We start from the raw sequence: 21,056 nt of genomic DNA, 5'->3' as shown, positions 1-21,056 counted from the left end.
GTGGCTGGTTCAATAATTCAGATTAGCCCTCATGTTTATTAATGCACTACATCTGTGCAAACAACATGTCAAGCAGAGAGTTTATTGTAATTGCCTGAGCAAACAGAACCTGAAAGAAGCAATTTCCAGTTACAATGTGCTATGACAAGTAATGAGGTAATTGGCATTCTGTCCTGATTACTCCCACCTTCTTTTTCATCAGGTCTGTATTGTGTGTGATAGATAGTTTTATAAGAAATGAAGGTGTTTGATAATATGGTTCGCTGCTGCTTAAGGTTAGTGATTAAAGACAATCATCATTTTCTCTCAAAGATCTTATTAGCTTCAGCATTATTTATTCATATGTGTGAGGATGTGCCCAGGCCCCGTCTCCTCCTCGGCGCACTGCGCGCTGTTAAAATCTAAATGCCACTGCCAGTGAGTGAGTGTGGGGCATCCTAGGTGCTAAGCAGGGTGGGTGCCCAACTTCCCGCCAATGCAGTTTCCGCAGGAGCCCTGTGAGCTGGCATAAGGGCTCCTGCCTGCATCTGCACCCCCCGTTCACCTGCTGCAGAACAACAGGAGCTCTGTGATATTGAGGGCAAAATGGCAATTTGGTGCTGAATCCTCATTTCCAGGGTTTTATTACTTTTCTGAAAAAAGTACTCTTTGCTTCAGCCTATAGTGAGGAGAGAGATGGGGTGCATTGCATTTCTAGATGCGACATTAATAGTCTAGAAAGTGTTGGAGTCTTAGATTTAAACAAACAAAGGAAAATGGAAAATGAGCAGAAGTTATTTTTAAGGGGAAGAAAAAAACGTCCCATATTTATTCCAAAAGAATCTTCTCAGTATAGAAATTTTGGTTTTGGCGCTTTTAGTTTATAGAAGCAAACATGCTAAGGTTGCTGATAGGAAGTGGGAGAATAAGCAAATATATTGAAAAATTAGCCAAATCCCACAAATAATAACTCCTAAACACAGATAACAGCTGGTGATTGCCAGAGGGATAGGAGTGGGGAATGCAGGAAAGGGTAAAAGGGGGGGATACATGGTGATGGAAGGGGCCTTGCCATTGGGTGGTGAACACACAACACGATATACAGATGACATGTTAGAGAATTGCACATCTGACCCCTACATCATTTTATTATCCATAGTCACCCCTGCAGATTCATTTAAAAATCAGTGGGATTTCTGTAGGTTGCTTCCTTACAAGGGCTCAGAAGAGCATGCAGGTTCTCAGAAGCAATGGAATATACTACAGCAGGTGAGATGCACAGAAAGTCTTCAGCAACTCTTGACCCCACCCACCATCAGCAAGATTATTCCAGTCTTCTGGTTGAAGCAGAAACCCCAGACTGATACCTGGCACACAGGGGTATCACAAGGACTATTTTGTGGAATGAATGAGGTCTGCATGAAATCTATATTCAAATACCCCCTAGCTAGTAACTTAAAAAACCCACCTCTCCTTGCCTGAGGGGCCCATTCAGCCACCAGTAATAGAGAACTCTTCCCTAATCCATTTGCAGACTTCAATACCAGCATACTTGCTCCAGTCTTCTGCTTGTATTTTTATTTGTCCCAGAATGTGAGTAACTTTGCAAAAAGACAGATAGCAGGAATCACTTATGCCTGAGCAAGCAGGCAGACTGAAGGCAGCGGGCAGAGGAGCCTCAGGTCGTAGGCAAGCTGAGCAGAGGACAGGTGTGCTGACTGAGGAAGGCTGGGCCTGGACACAGCCTTTAACTGTCCATTTTAACCATCTTTCACCTCCCTTGGGTCTATTCTCTCTTTCTTTTATGAATAATTATTAAAAAATGTATGTGCCAGCCCTAACTGGGTTGGCTCAGTGGATAGAGCCTCAGCCTGAGGAGTCAAGGGTCCCAGGTTCCATTTCGATTCTGGTCAAGGGCATATACTTTGGCTGCTGCACATCCCTGGTGGAGGATGTACAGGAGGTAGCTGATCAATGTTTTTCTCTCATCTATGTTTCTAACTATCTCTCTCTCTTCCTCTCTGAAAAAAAAAATTCAATAAAATATATATTTTTAAAATGTATGTTCCAAACCCATGGACTAGCAACAGTAGCTACTTAACAAATAATTGCTCAAAGGATGGCTAGATGGATGCATAAGTAGATAAGCCTCTTCTAGGTCTTTGTACCTAGATATCTCACTGTAGTTACAACAGACACCCAGGGAGAGAAGTCCAGAGCTGTGTCTAAAGGTACCAGCCATGATCTGTCCAAATGATCCATGCTTTCTTATCAGTGTCCAGGCCACTCTCCTGTAGGATATCAAGAACAACTGAATCTGGATGTTGCAAACCTAAAAGGAATCTCTCCATCAGTACCGAGGGGGCGGGGCTGAGGAACTAACTGCCCTCTCCCCACAAGACCATGAGAGTTCCCTGGCTGGAAATGGAAAAGCACAGGAGCGTTCCATGAGGCACGGGACCTTCACAGAAGTGAGGTTCACTCGGGCTCTGTTTTTCCAAGTCGCTAAGAACATGCCATGCACGGGGGGGCGGGAGAGGGAGGTGCAAAGCTACCGGCAAGTCCAGAAAACTTTGTAAATGTAGAAGATTTATTCAGAATCAGAGACAGCTTCTATTAAATCATTTACTAGGATGTGATTATCATTTACCCACAGTTTGTGCTTACCCCTCAGGGCATCCCAGGAAAAACGGAACGGAGAGAGGAGGGGTAAAAGTGAATAAGTTAATTAATTAATCAAACAATTAAGAAGCCGGGAAAAAGGGGAATGCAGTGTGCAGAAGGTGTGGTCACTCGCAGAGTGACTCCTGGCCAAGAGCAGCAGCTAGCACTGTGTGTTTAAACAGGTTCGCCCCGGCAAACCGTTAGTTCACTCTTACAGAGTCCTCAGAACATGCAGGCTGATGCGGCCACAGATGGAGAGAGGCTTCATCCTCCCAGGGGCCCATGCATTGTGTTAACATTTTGCATTTCCACTTAGGAACCCTGCGCGCTAGCTGGTCTCTATGTAAAGAGGTTGGGAGATGGAGAAGCCAGGGGAGTGTCTGCTCCCCGCTGTGCACCGGCCTCCCGGGGACCTGAGGGCGGTGCTGGGCGCAGAGGTGAGCCCGGGCCCTTTGCTGGAAGAGCCTGTGGTGAAGGCAAAGCCCCAGCACAGCGGGGCCCGGTGCAGGGAGCTGGAAGGCAGAGATCTGATGATCCCCAAAGAAAGGAAGTGAGTGAGAGGCCAGGAGCACAAAGAGAAGTGACCTTGCCTGGAAGCAGCTCCTTACGAAAAAGGGACACAGACTCGACCTCCCAACTCAGGAGGCTGGCCCTGATCAGAGCAAGCCTGCAGCCCCAAGAATGGCCTCTGTTCCGGCTCAGTGGGCGCCGCCAGAGCCTGAAAGACAGACTGCCATTGATCCGGCAGCCTGCTGTGCTGCGGAGCCAGGCGGCTTTTACACCGAGTTCTGCAAAGACAACAGTTTCCATGCACAAGCACATGGCACGGAGGAGACTGGGAAGACGTTCTATAGAATAAGAATGCATTTTGTTAGTTCAAAACTCCAAGTACTCGGTTCAACTAAAAAAAAAAAAAATAGTAAAAGTATTAGTACTGGCTAATGAATGCAATAATTAGAATCATAAGTGAAACTGTGAACTAAAATTGTATTTATACCTTGGTATTCTCCTTTCATTGAAGCTACCAGTTGCCAGGTAAGTAAAAAGTAGTTTTAACATTTATTTTAATTGCATATAAACATCCATTAAATATTTTGAATGCCTATAGCCTACCATAAACAATTTTCTTTTAAAATTATGAGCTTTAGCCTAAACCAGTTTGGCTCAGTGGATAGAGCGTCAGCCTTTGGACTGGGAGGTCCCAGGTTCAATTCCGGTCAAGGGCATGTACCTTGGTTGCGGGCACATCCCCAGCAGGGGGTGTGCAAGAGGCAGCTGATAGATAATTCTCTCTCATCGATGTTTCTAACTCTCTGTCCCTCTCTCTTCCTCTGTGTAAAAAAAATCAATAAAATATATTTTAAAATAAAATAGAATAGAATAAAATAAAATTAAAAATAAAATAAAATAAAACAATGAGCTTTAGCCCTGGCCAGTTTGGTTCAGTATATAAAGCATCAGTTTGAGGACTGAAGGATTGCGGGTTCTATACTGGTCAAGGGCATGTACCTAGGTGCAGGCTCCATCCCTGGTCCTGGTCAGGATACCTGTGGGAGGCAACCAATCAACGTGTCTCTCTTACATCGATGTTTCTCTCTGTGTGTCTCTCCTTCATCATTTCACTTTCTCTAAAAATGAATGGAAAATATCATTGGTGAGGATTAACAAAAAATTAAAATTATGAGTTTTAGTCCTAAAAGCATAGATTGAACAGAAGCCTTACCTTTTGCACACATTGCACTTTGAAGATGGCTGCACACAGCTTTCACCATGTCAGTGGTGCTCTGGAAAGGACCTGTGTCGACAACCAGGCTACTGAAAGTCTACAGCCAAGGGATGGATGGCCCTACTCGAAGGGCTTATTCCTGCCTACGTTTCACTCATCCATTTATTCACTCAACGAACATGTCTTAGCATGTCAGAGCATTTGCTAAGCAAAAATAAGATGAACTTTCATCTACTCTCACAATCATTCTTGTACGTTTATTTAGCCCACAAGTCCTACAGAATGTTTTCTTCATGTATTCCACACCCACTAGCTTAGGTCATCACTTCTGGGTACAATTGCACAGCCTCCTGAGTAAGTCCTCACTCTCAGAACAGAAGAAAGGAGTGAGGCTGAGACTCAGCATGGCACACGGGCCTTCACACAGGTCAGTGTGTGCAGAGGCAGCCCAGGGGCGAGCAGGCACAGCAATGTCTACAGAGGTAACAGGGCTGCATCACCAAGTGCACTGTTGGCGGAGGAGTGGATATTCTATTTTAATATGTTAGACAATATGAGAAAGCATGGTAGGCTTTCAGAGTGAGTGAGAGAATGTGATTTTCGTTTAGTGTTCACCTGGTAGATCTTTGATTTGGGGAAGACCTGTTTAATTTACAATGTGCCATACAAGTTCAACGTGTGATTAGTGTTAACTCACTTCTTCAATGGTCTATCCTTGAAGAGAGGCATAATTCTCTTTGATTATTTCATTTTCCATTTTTCTATTTTGTTGTTCTTAGTACCAGTTATGATGCAGAGTATATGTTAGGTGGGCAAAATAATAAAGATTCTTATCTCACATGAATATCAGTTAAAAATAACTTTAAAATTAATTTTAGCCCAGCCAGGTCAATGGTTGAGCATCAACATATGAACCAGAAGTCACTGTTCAATTCCAGGTCAAGGTATATGCCCAGGTTATGGGCTTAATACTCAGTTAGGGCATGGAGGAAGCAGCTGATCAATGAGTCTCTCTCATCATTGATGTTTCTATCTCTCTCTCCCCTCTCCCTTCCTCTCTGAAGTAAACAAAAATATATTTAAACAAAATAAAAATAAATGTAAAGGGGGAAACACTACAACTTCTGGAGGGGAAACATAGAATACATTTAGGCACATGGCGAGAAAGGTCTCATCTAAGGCACAAGAAGTGTTACCTGGAAAAGCAGGACTCATAGTAACATTAAAATCAAGAACCTTTTTACATCTAGTTCATCAAAACACCACCATAAAGAATGTGAAAAGAAAAGATACAAATTGAGAATAGATTTTAGCCATGTACATACCAACTAATATCCACAATATCTGAAGAACTCATGATCCACATTGAAAGTCCACAATAAAATGGCCAAAGGAAATGAAGAGTGGGCATTTCACAGAGGAAGAAGCACAGCGGATCAGTGACAGATGCCGTGACATCAGATCTTAATAATCAGGTGACTTCAGTCACAACAAGATCCCTTTACAGCCACCAATTTGTCAAGGGAAAAACTATTAAAAGCCTGACAATGCCAAATGTTGTCAAGGACATGAAAAAACCAGGAACTTTAAATGTTGCCAGCAGGAGTGAAAATTGTCATAACCTCTGTAGAAAAAAAAAAGGCATTATCAAGTTACCTCTCAAACATGCACCAACTAACAGGGAAGAAAAGGTTTACAGCAACATTGAGTATAAGACAAAAATAACTCACTGGCACACTAAGTAATAAATGCATAGACTGTTCTGTAGTTATATGAACTACAATGTACCAGAGGGAGTAAATGAGCCAAAGGCAGCACTGAGATCCTAGATGCAGAGCACTGTAAACGTTCCAGGCACAGGTCACGTCACTAAGAAGGTAAAAACTTCATGTGCATCATTTTTTATGAATTTAGAAAGAAAATAAATAATACATAACTTAGGGATATCTCTAGATGTGATAAATTAACATATGAAGACAACTTTGTTATTATTATTTTAAATTCAGGATAATGTTTACCTCCAGGGAGAGGTAAGAGTTTGGAATTTGGTGGAGGAAGGCTAACGGGATATCAATGATTATGGGCAAGATTTTATTTCTAAAGTTGAGTGTGTGTTTCAGAGATGTCTGTTTTATTATTAGGTTTCTACATTACATGTATGGTACCTAGGTTGTTTTACATGGATCAAATACTTCCTAGTAAAACATAAATAATTGACAATGTAGAAAAAAAATTAACGAACAAGACATGGTTAGTACTAGTATCTAATAAAGAAAGTAAAAAAATATATACAAATATTATCACAATTCAAAATGTTTTAATATAAGAGCAACATCTCCAAGGTTATCTTGCAGTCTCGATCTCCTCACCACTGTCTGGTTTGGGGTGTCCTTATTTCACTGAGGACCCTGCTGCTGCTTCCCCCTCCCCCGCTTCTTGCCTCCTGTTCTCAAAGCACCTGCATCACCCTGGCACCAAGCTCATCTCTGTAAGGTGCAAAGGTGACCATCACCCCTTCTGTAAATGCCTTCAGACACCACAAGGCCCTCAGAAGAAATGCTGAGCCCTGTGATATGACACCTTGATTTCCCCAGGATCCACTTCTGGCTCTCCATTTTGGCCTTGTTCTGTCCATCCCTTCTACTCCCCCTGACATCTAGACTCCAGTTACCATGGTAACATTAGTGCTCATATTCAGGGTTTCCAATGCCCAGGTGCCCTTGCAAGCCCTGTACATATGTTAGCACATTTAATTCTTACCGCGATCTTAGGAGGTAAGAATAATTCGTATATTTATTTTACATATAAAGCAAGCTCAGAGGAGTCACTTGTTCAAGATATAATAGCAAGTTAAATGGCAGGGCTTTGATTTTCCCACTTGGAATGGCTGATGTTTTATTGGAGACATTTGCTTGCCTGATTCCTCCTTGTTTAGACCCACATTAATGGAGGATTTTCCTGATCCCAAATCCAAGTGGACCCATTCCTAAGATTGGAGTTTCCATCTGCAGCAGGAATGTAAGGGCAATGCTGTTAGTAAGCACTGCCTTAGTAACATCATTACAACACTGTAAATTCCTGGTACACTATTACACTCAGTACACGTTGATTAAATTTGTGACTAGATAGTGACTCAAATGCAAATTTTAAAGAGATTTCTTAATCTCTTCACAAATCCTATTTTTCTGTATTTCCTTTGACTAATCAATTATAATATCATTATTACTAAGCAATGAGAACAAAGCAATAAAAGCCATACACACTAGTAATATTTGAAACTGTTTATGATTCACCATATTCATATAAAATTATGAGTTGTTATAAATATAATAAATAAAATAAGCTTAAAACAAAAAATGAGTGATTAAATTTTCTCATAAATAAATTTCCATGGGGTTTGTATTTGCAGGTAAATATACTTAGTTCTCAATAGCTTAATTCATTAATTATAGCCAAGATCACAACACTAGAAAATGTATATATTAGTTTGCTCAAGTTCCTACCCCCTTCATCAGAGAGTTGGCTGATGCTGCCCATACAAGCTGCCATCAGACACAGAACTGAGAGAACATAGGAACCACTCAACACTAACAGAAGGTGAGGTGGTAATGACCATAAGTAAAGGGACAGAAACCTGCAGTGTCAGTAGCATAGCTTCAGGTCTCATTCATTTGCCATTGTTTTTCTATAATTTTAAGAAGAACTATCATTTCAATGTATTAATTTTAATGCTCCATGAATGAAGGGATTATCAGTGCTTTTAAGATCCCAGACCATTGCACCAATCCTAGAGCTCATAGTAAGCTGTGTTTCAGCTACAAAGGGTCTTCTTCTGGAGGGACCTCAGAACTCACCATGAGGTCACGAAAACCCGTTGTTCTCCTAAGGTAACCTGTTTGGTGATTCCAGGATTAAGTGGTGGCCTATAAGGATTTTCTTCAGGAAACTATGGAGGTTGTCACAAGCTCTTTGTAAAATCAGGGAAACATTAAAAAACAAAGAAGAATCAAAAACGACCTCTTAATCTTGTACTTATCACCTGATGACAGTAAGGCAGTAACTATTTTTCTCTCCCTCCCTCCCCTCTTCTCATCTCCTTCTCCCTCTTTATTCCTTTCTTCTTCTCTGTCAAAAAATTTAACTGATTAGTTCTCTTAGGACGTGTCCACATTTTCTGATGCGTTGGGATAGGAAGCAATGGGAGGAAAATAAAATGGAGGGAAGGAAGAAGGGGTATTGACAAATATATGGTATTTCAAAGGAGATCTATAAGATGCAGTATACTTTTAAGTAAGTTGTAAAATCAGGAGCATAGCTATGCACTTAAAAGTGCCCACTGGAAGAAGAAGAGCAGCTGGGGAGGCAGGCAAGGAGTTATGGAACCTTCATCTGTGCTCACATGTGCACCGACAGCTGTGCTGGTGGGAGATCAAGAGACCACATGGCTGCAGAAAGAGACCGAGAAACTACATCAACGTGACCTGCAGACCTGCGTGCCCCATTTGAAGAAACTCATTTGCAAATATCTCAATAGCTCCATGCCTTCCTAAAGTGTTAAAATGCTCCATCCAGGATAGAGAGGTCAAGGAGGGAATACAGGTGGAAAGCATGTGTCAAGAGCTTTTGATCATTTATGATAAAGAAATAAGAATCACGGTGACTATTAAAAACACATTAAAATTATATCAAAGTATCAAATAGTACTTTTCTCTAAAAATGTGGGACATTATGATGAATTTAAATAATTTGTATATTTAAAATATATTTCCTGTTTAAGTTTCTGAAACGTATATTAAGTCCTTTGGTAATTTTTATTCTTACTTTAACATTTCTAGACATATGACTCCATTAAAATTAAAATAACATCATCAAAAAAGCTTTATTATGCACCTACCAGGTGCATGGCACTTTGCTGAAGCAGAATTTCTACCTATTTATAGTGTAATATTGCATATATTATATTTTAAAGTCCAAAGATAACTGCTGCCTGCCTGTGTTGTCAATAATGGAAGTTCATGACATTTGATTTGAGTCTTTGTGAGAGGCAATGTTATTCTGATTTAATAGCTTCCATCTGCTCTTCTCATTTTAGTTGCTCCTTTTACAGTTTCCAAATTCCACCCTGTACCCTCCAGGGAAATCTTCTCAAGCATTGATTCCATTCATCTATGAATTGGAGGAGAGGGAGTGCTCTGCAGCCTTATGGTTTTGTTTATTGATCTTGATTGTTAGGCAACTTGTTGACATGCACACACTTGCTTTTCTATTTCTTATCCTTTTTTGGGTGTTGGTAAGTGTTTGGTAATTGCAAAACTTAATTCCTGAACAAAACGTAGTGTTGAGACATTTATTTTACAAAGTCATCCATAAATATAGATGCACAGAAAAGAGACCTCTTCTATTTTGTTAATCTATAACAGCAATATCTCTATATTACTATTACTATAATATAAGAAAATGTGTTTGAATTTACATCTTTGAACTGAAACATAAATGCAAAGTTTTATTTGACGTTACTGCAATGTATTAGGACCCTAGCCTAATATTAGCACCATATTAACGTATATGACACACTTGGAAAGTCCAGAGGCCCACTGGCCACATGTGGCATTATTTTCAACTTTTCATTTTTAAATATTAAACATTAACTGAATAAAATTTTATCTTGGCATATGTCATCAGATTTCAAGCAAAAATCAAATGTCATATGTACAATATTTTCTACTATAGCAGAGACTTTATAAATGTGTTCATCCTCCTCTAGTTAAGAATAAAGTAAAATAAGTAGTATTTCACAAACACCCATCATGTTCATGACAGCCATTTAGCCACATGTGCTTTGCTGTTATATTTTGAGAAGCCATGCTTTACTATGCTTTAACACTACACTATTTTTATTTCATTGTAAAAGTTTCATATAGACATACAGATACATTTCAAATTAATACTGAAAAGTGCCAGTAATCTATGCCTTTAGTAAAACATTGCTCATACTTATTAGCCACAGAGTGTGTTAATCCTTCTATACACACATACATTTGGAGAACTTCACTTTATTTTCCAAAGGAAATGCAAAACATATTAAAATGAAGGACATGGATTGGGATTGGGGTTGGGAGCTGCCTGTGGAAGAACCGCCAGTGGGAGTAAGGAAACCGGGATGTTCAGATCCCTCTGGGCTCCTGGTGTGTCCTGGAGCTGTGGGCGGACCTACAGGGCTTCCCTGCTTCCCACATCTGATAATAAATAGTCCCATAAGCAAGTCAATTTATCAGTGTCGCCTGCTTCATCTAGACACTGCCTTTCAGTTGAGAATTTCTAAATTGAAAATCAAATGAACGCTTTCTCCTTGACTTTGCTGTGGGTTCTACTTTCCATTTTATGTTGCTTCTTCTCTAGATATTTAGATAATTAAAATCAGTCTACTCTCAAAACATCTGGGTCATTTCTAATTCCATCTGTTCTATGCTATCCTCTTGGTGTACTCCCATCACACCTGGTGTTTGTTTATTTACTGTATTAACTAAACTTTAGCTTATTTTGTACATACTTTTACCCTTGTCATCCACTCTTTCGGTGACAGAAGATGTGTCTTTGTATTCTCTATAGCATAAGTCACAAGCTTGGTACAGTTTGAGACATAATGGGTTTAAATACTTGTTTATCAGAATGAAACTCTGAAATTATTTTTTTATTTTTACTTTTATACATTTATTGGTTCATTCCACTAATTGTAATGAAGACCTATTGTGCTCACACTCACCACAGTTGAGGATGCTTGAAATATAAATATCTACAACTTTAAATTCAGGGAATCTAAAAAGGGCTCTTTTATGGTAATGCAGTCTGAGATGTCCTATCATGAGGGAATTAATATATTATCTATAATAATAAAAGCATAATATGCTAATTAGACCAGACAGCCTTCCAGACATTCTTTCGGACGACCTTCCAGAAGAAGCCAGGGCTGTGAGGGAAGTGTGGGCCCAGGTGCCTGCCTGTGGCCAGAGGGAACCCTGGGTCCCAGGTGCCAGAGGGAAGACAGTGCCAGCAGCCAGGAGAAGGGAGGCCTACTCATGCATCGGGCCTCTAGTTTTAAAATAAAAGCTATAGCATATTCCAGCTGAGGTGATGTTCTATATAAAGACAGAAACAAAGATAACTAGGTCACCCCAAATCAACTCTATCCATTAATGGTTCTTAGAGCTGAGCCCTGACTAATTACCATGGATCCTCTAGTAACTAGTTATTTTTCATATTTTCTAATTTTTAAAAAAATTCAAATGAAAGTCTCTCTAATTTAATTTTTAAGCAAATTTTTTTTCATCATTACTTCCAGCATCATATTAAATAATTCTCTTCTTTTTCTTTTGTTTGTTTTATTATTCATTGCTTTGGTAAATTTTAACTGGTTTCTCTACCTTAAAGCAATCTTTTCCCTCTAGTATAGTTGTTTTAGATGTGCTTCTTTGAGCTAATTAACTTTTTCTTTGGTGTTCTTAGACCCTTTGTTGAGTCATCTATTAAAATATTGAACTTCACTCTATCCAGGAACAGCAAAGAAAATTAAATGTTTACATATATTTTTACTTTCAAAACTAACCTAGAGTACAAACCTTGCTTATTGAGACAATTTACTATATAAAAAAATCATAATAATTGCTGTCTAATTTGACTACACTTCTCAAAGTTGCATCACTCTTCCATTCTACTCACATTTTATATTTTAGATTTGCTCTTGCTGAATTGATATATAATTTTATTTCTTTAGATATATCTTTGCATTTATTTAGTTCACTACATTTTTATTCCTTGTTCATGCCAGTATTAGTAACACCATTAAAACTTCAAATTCTATTATATAATATTTTATAATTATTCTTATGACTTTTTTCAAGCATGTAATGTACTTTATTTAAACAGTAATTGCTTTGCTTTTCTACTGGAAGCTGTACTCTTAGTTACAACATTTTAATACTTTTTTAATATGGTGTTTTATGCTAATTCATAATACTGAGTCAAGTTTCTCAGCAAGGCAATTAGAATAAAATTTCCACAATAACGTATTTGTCAGCATTTAAAAAATAGGTATTCATTTATTTCATAATTAATTGTAGGATTTATTGGAAGTAATTGCCATTCTTGCAGGCTGATACACAGTGTATTTTATTTGTATGCTATGTTTAAAACCAATATTTATTTTATGTTAGACTTAAACTCAGGTGTTTTTTGAAACAAATCAACACTGCTTAATGTTTTTCTATTTAATTATTTCAGTTTCCTAAGCTCTAACATTTTGTTTTCTGAATAATTTTTTGATAATAATTTGCTGGAAATTTTTGCTTTGTTTTGTTCTTTTTTCTTCTTCTGAGAAAGGGAGGTGCCTTAGAGACTTAAACAATGAAACTCACTAAAGGGAGCAGAGCTGTGGCACTCTGGCCTGAAGGCTGGGAGGACTCGCACCCAGAGCTGCCTTTATATTTGAATTCCAAACTCTTAAAACTCTGGCTTTTTTATTAGTTGTGCACTCATAAACACTTATTCTCTATATGTATATTTTTAAACTTGTGCTAACAAAGGTTGGTGAGACCAAAATATTTCCATCTGATATTATCATTACAAATTTAAATTCCTTCATAAAAAACTTCAAAAAGAAAATAAAAAGTAATTTTGGATTTCCCAAAGCATTATCAAATCCATATAATCAAATCATAATAATATTGACTATCTGTTATAACATCAATACGGCATGCTGAGGGTGATATTACACTTAGCAAATAGTCCAACCTAGGATTCTTATGATTAAAATAAAATAATGTAAACAAGTATAAATACAAATAAATAGGCAGTAACCTGAAATATTACATAAATACTTATGAATATTTACTATAGGGATTTTGATATTGACAGAATATCTTATAAAGGAATACATTGTGAGAAATCTTAAGCTAAGTTTTTTTAAAATATATTTTTATTGATTTCAGAGAGGCAGGGAAAGACTCAGAAACAATGATGAAAGAGAATCTTTGATCAGCTGCCTCCTGCACACCCCCTCCTGGGGAATCAAGCCTGCAACCCAGGCATGTGCCCTGACTGGAATCGAACCCAGGACCCTTCAGTCCGCAAGCTGTCACTCTGTCCACTGAGCCCAACCAGTGAGGGCTTGAGCTAAGTTTTATAGTGGGTGAACGGCCCACTCTAAAGGAATTGTTAAGTATCAGAACTGGTATTACACGGAAGCTGCTGAGCATTGCCACTCTTCCAGGCAATGCCAGTGTCCACGGAGGAAGGCTTTCTGAACACGGAATCACCTCGGTGTCCTTTCCCACCTCCAGCGCTGGGGTTGTCCTCTATCTGCAAGCCACCCACTGCCTGCCCACTGAAGCTTGGCAGCGTTTCAGCCCCGAATTAAAAGGACAACGGCCCCCTGTGTTCCGTGGGGACAAGGTGGCCCATGAGGCAGCAAGCACATGCAAAGGCACTGAGAATGCACACAGGCTCCCTGGGCGAGGAGCTGGGCTCCCAGACCTGCAGGTGGCAGAACGGGAGAGGCAGCTGCGAAGGTGTCCAGTGGGCATTCAGCTCTGGGGATCAGCAGGGACAAGAACATTTCCTGTAACTCCTAGTCACGTTTTACTGGTTGAATTTTCGAAATGTCTCTAGGAGTAGGACCTCACGTTTTACTGTATCAGTTTGGAATGTACATTTTGTTTTCAGTTTTCTTTAAAGAGCACCCAATGGACAATAGCTGGGGATCTTTATAACCATGGGCTACCTTGTGCTCTCTCTCCTCCCCCACCCCACCCCCCGCCAGAAAGCATCTGCATCTGCTATTTTCTAGAATCCTGTTACATATTCCAGTTTTTGTTAGGCTTTTGTATTTCTTAGTTGCCACAATTTCCCCTTTCTTTCAGTCACAACCCCAGGCACTTCCTACCAGAGAATGACACCAAACAACATGTCAAGAGCCTTTCAAAATTGCTGCCAGACGCCAGCGACATTCTTGGGGCATATGGAGGACCGATGTGCTCGGCACATGGCAGGAACTACCTGGCGCTGGCCCTGTCAGGAAGCCCGGCCGAGGGTGCTCTGGTTCAGATTTGCAACATAAGCGGGCCTTTAACTGCTTCTCACAAAGCATCTGAGTGCGAGTTACCAAAAATGTCTCTTTCAATCAATTGTATCTCCCAGCCCCCAGCCCCTAGCCTGTCAATAAAGAAGCAAATATTAAGATAAAACAAAAAATAAAATTATCGCTAAGTGATCTTGGCTAATAAAATGATTTAGTTCCAATTTAAATGTGTTCTATGTTATCTTAAATCAAGACAACACCATTGAGAGTATGTGCTTACTATTCCTTGTCATATGGGGCCAACCTTGTACAGAATACGAAATTCAAGTTGAAGAGAGAAAAATGCAAATTAGGAAATTCAATAAATATCCATTCAGAAAAATATTTAGTGCAGTGATTGGGTGCTTACTTGGAATATTAATTTTTTAATAAATTAATATTTGTTTAGCATATATATATATGTAAAATTAATATTTGTATCCATCGATGTGTATATGCATATACATAACATTCTCACAGTTTTCTTATTTCCTCGGGAAATTACCTTAACTGGATCATGAATGTAGAATTCCGTAGCTGAAACCGTGGGGGCAGCTGTGCTACCTCATGACTCCCAAACAGACGTACCTTTGTCCAGCTGGCCCTACACTTCCTAACTAAACTTTAATCTTTGTTGCAACAAAAAAGATCATAAAGATTGAGACATATAATACCAATGAATAACACAAGTACCTAGACCTTTTCCTTGCAAATCAATTATATTATAGATTAAAACCAATAATTTTTCAAAGAGTGCTTTCTGTATTTATATGTACTTTTTATTTTTAAAAAATCTGTGTCAGTCTTTTGTGTGTAACTATATTTTTTGACACAAAAGACAGGTCACTTTAATAAGCATTGAATCCTCAAGTTCTTAACATTTATAAAGCCTTAGTTTAAAATAAGACACAATGCAGAATTATGGGATATGTTTCATAGAAGTTTCCATAAACTAAATGAGATAATGCATGCACGTTAACACCACAATGCCCCACCTGTGTTAGGTGCTCAACAAATACACCATCAGTTTTACCTACAATGTGCACTATTTTGAATCAATACAGTTTTTTTTAAATTTATCTTTATTGTCAAAAGTATTACAGAGGTCTCCCTTTTTTCCCTATTGATTCCTCTTTTCCACTCCCACCTCTTCCGCAGGCCTTGACCACATAAAAATTTATTCCAAATTTAAAAATTAAAGAATGTAAATATAAATGTTCACCAACACCAGGGCCAGAAAGATGCTTTCTTGATATGAAGAAAGATAAGTATGCTACACAAATACATTGTATATAGGCAATAGGCAGGGAAAGAAGAGAGAGAGAGAGAGAGAGAGAGAACACTCATTAACTTGAGAAACAAATGACTGATGCACATCACCAAGCCTTACAATTGAAATACAAACTAATACTCACCCAGAGGCCCCCTCCCAGGCCTCTGAGCCAGCGCCCCCTAAGCTTCGCATAGAGGACCAGGCTAGGCTCTGCTTTCCACCTGCTTTGGGGTTTGCTACAAGAACAATTAAGATCTGGGGCTTGATTGTTTCAGCTGGTTTTGTCTTGCATTTAAAAGAATTGAGAATTGAATTTAAGTTGTGCCCAAGTTACAGTTTTGGTAAGATCTATTTTTCTGATAAAAGAAAAGTCAGTTCTCAAAATTTTTCACTTAATCTAATAATGACGAATCTTCTAAATATCTTGTTAAATGTTTACAGAATTTCTAATGGAGACCCCTTACTCTATTAGGAAGACAGCCATGGAAAGGAGAAGCCACATTTCCATTACTTATAGAAAGTGTCTGCACCATTGACACTGCACTGAAGAGATCAACTGATAAAAACATAACATCAAATTAACAAAGGAATTCAATAAGAAAATGTACTAGAAATAAATAACAGGTCAATAGATTGTGTAGAGTGAATTAGACTATGCAATGTTGGAAAATCCCATTTGTACCTTGTACTAAAAAAAAAAAGAAATAAAATTTATTTATATGAAACATGTACCAATACTTTCTTGTATATAAAATAAAACCATATAACCACTAAATGGAGACAAATCCATTAATAAAAATAGTTAAGGCACAATAATAGAATGCTATCAATTTGTTCCAAATTAACGAGTCTTCCCGCTATTTAATAGAGAGGGAGAGACAGACAGACAGAGAGAAAGAGAGAGAGAGAGAGAGAGAGAGAGAGAGAGAGAGAGAGAGAGAGAGAGAGAGAGATTAGAGTAGGAAGACCCTGCTCCCTGCTTCCAACAATTCTTTATCAGCACCACCTCTTAAACAAGTTGTCTAACCATAACCCGTGCACACAGAGGTCCTCTGTGTGGGTGGGAAAGGAGTATAGTTTGAGAACTAACAGTAAATGCATGAACGTCCATCGTATCCCCGACCCTTTGCCGCTCTGCTCCAGGCTTGTTACTGACTGTGTGCGCCTCTTACACTGCAGCCAATTGTGAATCCCACAAAGCAAATGTGTTTTCTCCTAACACAATGCAATTGTAAGGATGCTTTCTCCTAACTCGATGCAACTGTAAGGACACACATACCAACACCTCATTCACTTTTAAGGATTTTCATTCCTCTTCAACCAAGTTCGTACTTGGACATGCTGCAATCTGAAAATCAAATATAAAAACACTACCAACATTATTCTTAGAATATGGCAGAGGAAGCAGGAAAAGGGGAATGGTTGGCTAATATGTACAGATACAAACGACAATATAAACTTTTGTTGTCATGTCTAGTAGGTGTTTATGAATTTCTTTTTCCCGGTTCCCTTCTTCAGCCAGGATACGCAGGACCTACCATCTCAAGTAAGTGCATCTGACCCACAGCGTCGATGTGATCCAGCTTTACAGTGCATTTCTTTGGCTTCATACCCTGAAATGTGTTTTACAGACATTGGCTGGATGTCCATCATCATTTGCACGGTCTGGTTATTTTGCTCTGGTCTGGCGGCGAGTGCTGGTCTCTGACCCTGGTTAGAGATCTGAAGTGAAAAGGGGACAGGACAGGGATATGGGAGTGCCTCTTACCACTTAGTACTCCTGAAACTGAAGTAACATTGTAAGTCAACTATAACTGAAAGACAAGGTACTTTGAAAAGGTGCAGTGAAAATGAACCTTGAGGAAAACGGGCTTTGTCTTGCGAACTCCTGATTATGAAGGGTAGTAGAGGGCCTTGGCATCCAGGAAAGGAACCACGTGGCTGGATTGAAGAGGCTCCTGCAGAGAGCTGGCTCAGGGACCCTCTGAATGGGGCCCCATTCACCCAGAGGCCCCTCCCAGGCCTCTGAGCCAGCGCCCTCTGAGCTTCACAGAGGACAGGCCAGACTTTGCTTTCCACCTGCTTTGGGGTTTGCTACAAGAACAATTAAGATCTGGGGCTTGATTGTTTCAGCTGGTTTTGTCCTGCATTTAAAAGAATTGAGAATTGAATTTAAGTTGTGCCCAAGTTACAGTTTTGGTAAGATCTATTTTTCTGATAAAAGAAAAGTCAGTTCTCAAAATTTTTCATTTAATCTAATAATGACGAATCTTCTAAATATCTTGTTAAATGTTTACGGAATTACTCTAGCTGTTTGCTGTTGGTGCCTTCTTGCTAGTATAGTCTTGCCAGCTGTTTAATGTTTTTATTAGTCTTTTCAAAGTCTGATTTTTTCTTCAATTGTTTGGAAGATGGTTTCTATTTAACTAATGCCCACTCTAATTTTGTTATTTATTCCTTCCTTTCTAAATTCTTTAAATTGTTATTTACATTCTTATTTCTGAAAACAAATCAGAATATTGACTTTCAGTTTTGTTCTTTTCTAAGATATACTTTTGGAATGATTCTGTGCATTATTATGGTGTCAGACAAAGGTGGTATAAAATGTTTTCATTATAATAATCTGACTATAATTAATTCTGTTTTTAACTTATAACTTATTTGATCAATAGATATCACCTAATTTACAAAACTTTGAGAGCTTTTTAATAGGGTTTGCCATTGCTGTCTATTATAATTGCTCTGTGGTCAGGAACTATCACAGGTAGAAAGTGAGGCAAAAATAGGTTTACAGTTTTGAGTGTGTGAAACACAGAGTTATCCTAGTATTGGTTATTGTATTATTTTCCATGTAAACAACTGTAACCGGACTTTCCCCAGCCATTTGTAGTTCCTGTCCTCTGCCACTTGCTGTTTTATGGGCCCACAATGGTCAGTGTTGCTAAACAGTCCACACGCACTGCCACACACCATGTCTTTCTGTGATGTGGCGCTTTGCATGTTATCAGTTGGGTAACTTTTTAAGATAACACTCACTGTCCTAATACTTAATAATTTTGTCTATTTTATTCTATGACAGGAAAAGACTAAATTTCCACCCTCTCCTCCCACACACAAACTCTCAATAAATCATCAATTTTCTTTATTTACATTCGGTTTATTTACATTCTCCTCTGAAGGATATTTTTGCTGGATATGTATTTTATCTTTGATCAGTTTAGGAGAGTTCTTAACCATTATATCTTCTTAAAATTTTTTGTCCTATTCCTACCGCCTCTTCTTTTGGGACTGCAATTACTTTCCCACATGTTAAGCTCATGTCTACAGTTTTTTAATCCTTTTGTGATATTGCCTGTTTTTTATCTTATCTACCTTCTAGTTCATTATCCACACATTATTAGGATTATTTGAAACTTTATTAAACGGTATTTAATCAGGCACTTAAAGCATCCCTTGCGTTGTTGTTTCCAGGGATTGTGTACACATTCACTTTCTGTTGCACTAATGCAGCACATTAAACAACATGCATTTATTAGCTTGCAGTTCCGTGGGCTGAGACTCCAGGTGGTTTTGATTGAGTTCTCTGCTTAGGGTCACGTAGGGTCAAAATCAAGGTGTTGGCCACAGTGGGCTCTTATCTGGAGTCTCTGGAGAACAAGCTGATTCAAAATCCACTCAGGTTGTAGGTCGGATTCAGATCATGGTAGGTGCAAGGCAGAGTCTTCACTTCCTTTTTGGCTTTCATATGGGGCTTCAGCTTCTACATAGCCACAGGTTTGCTCATGTAGCTCCTTCCAACTACAGAGTCAGGAGCAGCAAGACTTAAATCTCTGATTTCTTCTACTTCTCTCTTTTTTTTTTTTTTCCTGACCAGAGAAAACTGTCTGTTGTTTCTCTAATTAGACTAGTCCCACCTGAATAATTTTCTTATCATCTTAAGATCAACTAACAAAGAATATTTAACTACGTGGGAAAAATCCCTTTTGCCACGTGACCTACATAATCACAGGGAGAATGCAAGAGGCCAATGCCGTGGGCCAGCTAGATGCTGCCCATAGCAGCACCGTTCAGTTACAAAGTCTCCATTTCATCCTTTCAACGCCTGCTGGAATTCTACAAAATTATATTTTATTTCTTAAATAGACTTACTCATTATAGTCATTTAAAGAATGAGACAGTTTACTCTAAAATATAAACTACAGCGGATCCTCTTGGTTCTTGAACTTAATTTGTTACAGAAGGCGGTTTGAGAAGGGATTTGTTTGAAAACTGAATCATTTTTTTTTTTTACCATTAAAAATAATATACATTGAAGTAATCCGTTCCAGACCCCCCAGTGATTTCCGGTTTTAACTTTTCTCAACAGCCTTTGAGCATTGTTTTGTGAGCATTTTCATACCATTGGCAATATCAGCATATTTATATTTTTATATTTTTGTTGGTTCTATTATAGATGTCTTCAGTTCTCCTCCAACCTGCCTTCACCCTTCTTAAGCCTCTTAATAGCTTCTTTATGTTTTAAAATTGTGCTAAACATCTGTTTTTGGCCTGCAATACTCAGTAGCAAGGTCAGACTTGTGAATATCTCTATCACACTTTACAGTTATTTATTTTTTAACTCTATTATTGTTCTCAAAACTTTTCTTTTCACTTTGCTGCATCACTAACCTTCTTAGGATCCATGGTATCTCTGACTTCTTTAATATGTCTCTGGCATATTTAATAATAATAAGCAGCAACAAAAGCAAAACAGAAACAAAAACATGGAGATACGCACAGCACCATTTCCTGGATGTTAAGCACGTGAGGTTTAGCAGTAAACTGACTCATACTCATGCATCCTCCCCTGTGTTGCCTGGTCGTACAGGTAATAGCATGAAAGGGGTGTTGGGTTGAGAACCGAATTTTTGTTCAATAACCAAACCATTTTTTCTGTGAACAACTTGGTCAATAACTGAATTGTTTGAGATGGGAACTGTTTGAGAACTGAGATTTGACTATAACTTAAATAAAATATCATTTTCATATTGTTTCATGTTCCTTTTTTCATACCTGATTATTTTTTATTGAATGCATGTCATTGTGTATGAAAATTTTAGATGAAGTTTGAGATACTGAATGACTAACTTCCTCCACAGAGGGCTTTTTTAATTATTATTTTAGCAGATATGCCAATTATTAAAAGCTTATCTGAGATTGTACTGATGTGACAAAGGGTTTCAATCTTTAAAAGGGCTGCCTTACTTTTGATTTATCTAACTGCTTTTTAGTATTACAACTTCCAGGCTGTGGTATTTATAAGC

Source organism: Pipistrellus kuhlii, unplaced genomic scaffold, assembly GCF_014108245.1.
Source record: "Pipistrellus kuhlii isolate mPipKuh1 unplaced genomic scaffold, mPipKuh1.p scaffold_m20_p_27, whole genome shotgun sequence".
In the NCBI taxonomy this organism is placed as follows: domain Eukaryota; kingdom Metazoa; phylum Chordata; class Mammalia; order Chiroptera; family Vespertilionidae; genus Pipistrellus; species Pipistrellus kuhlii.
Note: the sequence above shows the minus strand (reverse complement) of the source record.